This window comes from Canis aureus, chromosome 32 (assembly GCF_053574225.1).
Source record: "Canis aureus isolate CA01 chromosome 32, VMU_Caureus_v.1.0, whole genome shotgun sequence".
NCBI classification, from domain to species: Eukaryota; Metazoa; Chordata; class Mammalia; order Carnivora; family Canidae; genus Canis; species Canis aureus.
This window is the reverse complement of record NC_135642.1, coordinates 13,858,413-13,864,048: the sequence shown is the minus strand read 5'-3', so window position 1 is coordinate 13,864,048 and position 5,636 is coordinate 13,858,413.

The following is a 5,636-nucleotide window of genomic DNA, read 5'->3' as shown; positions in this document are numbered from 1 at the left end:
GACAGAACTGCCGAGTCCAGCCCTAACTCATGGCCTTTCCACAGGGGTTGGCTTCCTCACTGCAGGCAACCACAGGGGAACTTGGGCATCTCACATGGCTGTCAGTGGGAGGAGCTGCTTCACATTTTATGAGCTAACCTTGGAGCCAAGCAGTATGAGTCCCTCACATCCTATCAGAGTCTGCAGCCCACATCGTCAAGAGGAGGGGAATTTGCCCTCTTTTGCTTACGGAGTGGCAAGGTTTTAGAAGAGCATGAGAGATGAGAGATGTTGCAACCATCTTTAGAAAAAATCAAATCTATCAAGTGTCTCTCATATCTGAGCTATTGTAGATGTGCTAGTTACTGACAGTATAGGAATATGGTAACTTCCATCTCTTGAGATTTCCATTAAATAAAGGAAAAAGAGATTCCAGACATTGAAAACGTCTCCTTCAGGAGAGAATTCTGTTTTCATCAGGTGTCAGTGAAAACTAAATCTTGCACTTAGGACTTTATGTGTCTAACTGGACAAATTTTCTGCAGACTACTCTCTGGCTTTGTATATTTCAGACCTCTTTTGTCTTTCTCTAATCTGTTCTCCTCACACCTGTACAACCTCTGGACTTGTACCTCGGTGCCACAATGCCGGATGAGTTGGCACAGTGGGAGGTAGGAGTATCTTTGAAAATTATTCCTAAGTCATAGAGGCTAGCAGTAACATCAGTATACATGAAACTGAGTGCAAACCACGTAACTATGTCCCAATAAATAAAAATTAATTGTATCTCCGACTCACCTTCTCCTTAGCCCCGATCCTAAAAATACACAGTCACATTAGTGCTAACAGAAGAGAGGAAAGAATGGGAAGACAGGGGTCTCAACCAGTTGTAGCTTAAGAAGCTTGCTTTTTTTGCAAATTTGACTAACACATAGGAGCCAGCGAGCCCGGAACCTATTGCTAGGATCCTCTCAGAGACTTGGAAGGGCACGTGCAAGAAGCTTAAGCAATATTAGCTTCACAGTAAGCCCACCTCTGCCTGCATATAGTTAGAGTTGCTTAAGTGTTAACTATTATTGTTGGCTCTGTTTTCTGAGAGCCCTCCCCTTGTGGTGGCAAGACGTCTACCGTCAGTAACTCCAGCTTCACATCCTGCCGGGTTCTTGTCTGGCAGGAAAGACAAAGCACAGTACTTCATGTACCAGGATTTCCTTCATACCAGCTTGAGTCATGAGTCCAACGAACCATGCCCCACAGGTTGCATTCCTGCGGCTAGAGATGGAACAACACTACCCAAACCGTGGGGCTGAGAGTGGGGAAAGGGGCTTCCACAGAGGGAGTTGGGGAAAATTAAAGGGTCTATGAATGTAGAACAAAAAAATAGATGTTCATTTACTGTGGGTGTAGAGCAAACTCTGCGTGGAGAGAGTAGAAGGAAGAGGGAAGACCAACAAAGGAGAAGGGATGACAGAGATGTCCAAGATCCCTTCCAGCTTGGCAGCTGGGGTGGGGCCCATCCTGATAGGTTAGGCAGGCATGTCCCTCCTCTGAGGGTCTCATTGGCCTGGGTGAGCAACACGCGCCAAACCCTGCTATTCCTGCCAGCCCTGCTTCAGACTGACTGCCCCCAAATCTCCTCTGCCTCTCTTCTGTCCTCTCACCCTGACCTTTGTCCTCTGTGGACCACCTCTCCCTGGCCCTACTCCCTAATCACAGCCTTTGCAGGGAGGCAGGGGGTAGGGGAGATCAGTAAGACTTAGGCCAATAACTTTGCTCTCCTGCTCTTTGTCTCCCCTTTCCAACTTTGAGTGTGAACCTAGTACAATCCTAAATCTTGGCACACAGTTCATTTCCTCTTGTCCTTGCCGAACTCTGTGGCCCCTCCATACACCTTCTCCAGTAAGGTGGCCACTAGCTACATGTGGCTGCTCTATGACACTTGAAATATAGCTAGTCTGGAGGCACCTGGGTGGCTCAGTGGTTGAGCGTCTGCCTTTGGCTCAGGTTGTGATCCTGGGGTCCTGGGATTGACTCCCTGCATCGGGCTCCCAGCCTGCTTCTAACTCGGCCTATGTCTCTTATGAATAAATAAATAAAATCTTAAAAATGAAACAAAATGAAACGAAATGAAAAGAAAAGAAAGAAAAGAAAAGAAAGGAAAAGAAATGTAACTAGTCTGAATTAAGATATGCTCTAAGTGCTGCGAAAACTTACGGCTATATGCAAAAGAATGAACCAGGACCACTTTCTGACACCATACACAAAAATAAACTCAAATGGATTAAAGACCTAAATAGGAGACCTGGAACTGTAAAACTCCTAAAAGAAAGCATAGGCAGTAAACTCTTGGATATTGGTCTTAGTACTATTTTTTTTTAATCTGTCTCCTCAAGCAAGGGCAACAAAAGCAAAACTAAACTACTAAGAAGGACTATATTGAACTAAAAAGCTTTGGCACAGTGGAGGAAATAATCAACAAAACTGAATGAGAGAAAATATTTGCAAATGATATATCTGATAAGAAGCTAATCCAAAAATAGATAAAAAAGAAATACAACTCAACACCAGAAACATGAACAATTCAATTTAAAAAATGGGCAGAGGACCTGAATAGGCATTTCTCCAAAGAAGTTAATTCACATGGCCAACAGACACATGAAAAGATGCCTGACATCACTTGTCATCAGGGAAATGCAAATCCAAACCACAATGAGGTACCACCTTACACCTGTCAGAATGGCTGCTAGTATCAAGAAGACAAGAGATTGCAAGCACTGGTGAAGATGTGAAGAAAAGGGACACTCACTCATGCACTGTTGGTGGGAAAGCTAACTGGTGCAGCCTCTGTGGAAGACAGTATGGACGGTCCTCACAAAATTAAAAATGGAAGTACCACACAATCTAGTAATTTCACTTTTGGACACTTAACTGAAGAAAATGAAAACACTAATTTAAAAAGATGCATCTTTTTTTGCAGCATCATTTATAATAGCCAAGATATGGAATCAACCTAAGTGTCCATCAACAGAGAATAGGTAAGGAAGATGTGGTATAGATAGATATATATAATGGAATATTACCCAACCATAAGAGAGAATGAAATCTTATCATTTGGGAAAACACAGATGGACTTAGAGAACATTGTGCTAAGCAAAATAAATCAGACAGAGAAAAAGGAATACCATGTGATTTCACCTATAAGTGGAATTTAAGAAACAAAACAGATGAATGAACAAATAAAAGCAAACAAAATTGTAAATACAGAGAGCAAACTGGTGGTTGGAGGGTTGGGAGAGGGGCATATGGGTGAAAGGGATTGAGAGGCATGAACTTCTAGTTATAAATAAGTCATGGAGACGAAAAGTATAGCCTAGGAAATTTAAACCAAAAGATAAGCTCTAAGTATAAAATACACAGTGGATTTTGAAGACTTACTGTCAGAGTAATATAAAATATTTCTTAATAATTTCATATGTTGGGCAGCCCAGGTGGCTCAGTGGTTTAGCGCCGCCTTCAGCCCAGGGCCTGATCCTGGAGACCCAGGATCGAGTCCCACATCGGGCTCCCTGCATGGAGCCTGCTTCTCCCTCTGCCTGTGTCTCTGCCTCTCTGTGTTTCTCATGAATAAATAAATAAAATATTTAAAATAATAATAATGATAATTTCATATGTCGACTACATGTTGAACTGATAATACCTTGGATTATTGGGTTAAACAAAGACATCATTAAAATTTATTTCTCCTGGGGCACCAGGGGGGCTCAGCAGTTGAGCATCTGCTTTTGGCTCAGGGTATGATCCTGGGGACCTAGGATCGAGTCCCATATCGGGCACCCTGCATGGAGCCTGCTTCTCCTCTGCCTGTGTCTCTGCCTCTCTGTGTCTCTCATGAATAAATAAATAAAATCTTTAAAAAATAATAAAAAAATAATTTCTCCTGTATCTTTTTACTTCTTAAACTGTGGCTCTGTGGCTTACATGACATTCCTATTAGACAGTGCTGCTCTGACCTTTTCTAGAAGCATTCACATGCATACGTACCCACATAATTTTGTATATAACTTCAGCAACTACTGAGAGTGCTCCAAATCCCATCCATGGGCCCTTGCCCCAAATTAAGAATCTCTGAGTCAGAAATGTCATTGTTTTTACTAGGCTCAGGATCAACCACATTGTCACTGCGCAGATGGGGAAACTGAGCCCCAAGCTCTCCTTCTAGTCCAACCAGCTGAGTCCTGGGCCCTGGGCCTCTGGGGATGTGGGGGTGCCTGGCCCTAGTGTACATGTGTGAAGGGCTGGGACTGGGGGTTACCTCATGGAAGGTGATGCAGCAGCTCTGCCTCTGTAGCTTCCCCCCGACAAGCTGGTGGTTGGTTCCAGATGAGGCCCCATCACTTCAGGAGATGTTAATTCACTCCTCAGCAAGATGTATTTCTCAGGACTCCTGCAGTCCAGGATGGCTCTGAGACTGGCCCAGGCCTTGGAGGATGGGCAGGCTCCAGGCTAGGCTAAGCCCAAACTAGGGAAGGGGACACAGACTTTTAGTCCAGAGAGCGTAATCCTGGGCTTTGCCACTCACCAGCTGTGCAACTCTGAGCATTGCTTCATGTATGCCCCACTTTGGAATACGCTGTTCTTCACAGTTTTCTACACTTTACATCAACTTTTTCATTAGATTTTACAGCTGGTTCATGCAAATTGGAAATATTTCCCATTCAATGATTTTTCACTTTTTCATAGACTATTACTAATTTTTTGTTTTTGGCCAGTTTTGTAATAATACTTTTTAGATCTATTTGTACTAATTCAGTTTCATTTGCCTTGAAAAACAAATCCTATTGTTTCACAACTGAATTCATGTCATTTCAGGAGAACCCTTAAGGTTGTTGTGGACACTAAATAGTTTAAACAGGTAACTTCACAAAGTTTTCTTCTGTATTATTCATAGTCTAAAAGTTCCCTGATTGGTCTCTGCTACATTTATTACAAAGTTTGCCATTTGAGTCTAATGGAAATCCTCTAAACTCCTCAAAGGAGCCAAAGGGAAGGAGTGAGGGTATAGTTGAGGGTGAAAGGCTTAGAACCAGAGAGTCTAGAGCCCCCTGTACTCTCCAAGTTCTGCTCAGGACATGCCACGGTGACTGCCTTTATTATGATACCCAGGATCCTGGCTGCAGAGAGCTGCCAAGGTCAGGCTTCTTGTCTGCTCTCATATGCTCAGCCCTCCTCGCTAGGAGGCTTGCCTGGCTCAGGCTGGGGCTGGGCTGCAGGGTTTCCACAGTTCTGCCCCTACCCTGGCCCAGACCTTCAGCCTCAGGGGAACCAGCTTCCTGCCACTGCTCCTAGGCCTTGTCCCCTCTCCTTGCAGCATCTGCAGTCCTGATGCCCCATGTCTGAAAGGGGTGCTCCACCTGCGGGTCCTGGAGCCCTGCCAGGAGTTTCTGGAGATGCTGGTTGGCCCAGCCTCTTGGGGAAGAGGAGAAGATGCTAGGCTAAGGGAGTGACCCAGGGGTGGAGCTCTAACCTGTTTATAGGATCGTGGCTCCTAGGAGGCTGGCAGAGTCACAGTCCTATCCCATTGGAATAGTTGCTTCCAGCCAGCCAGGGAGCTGGCATCTTGGCAGGAGCTGGTCCTGGAGTGGATCCAGAGGGTTGAT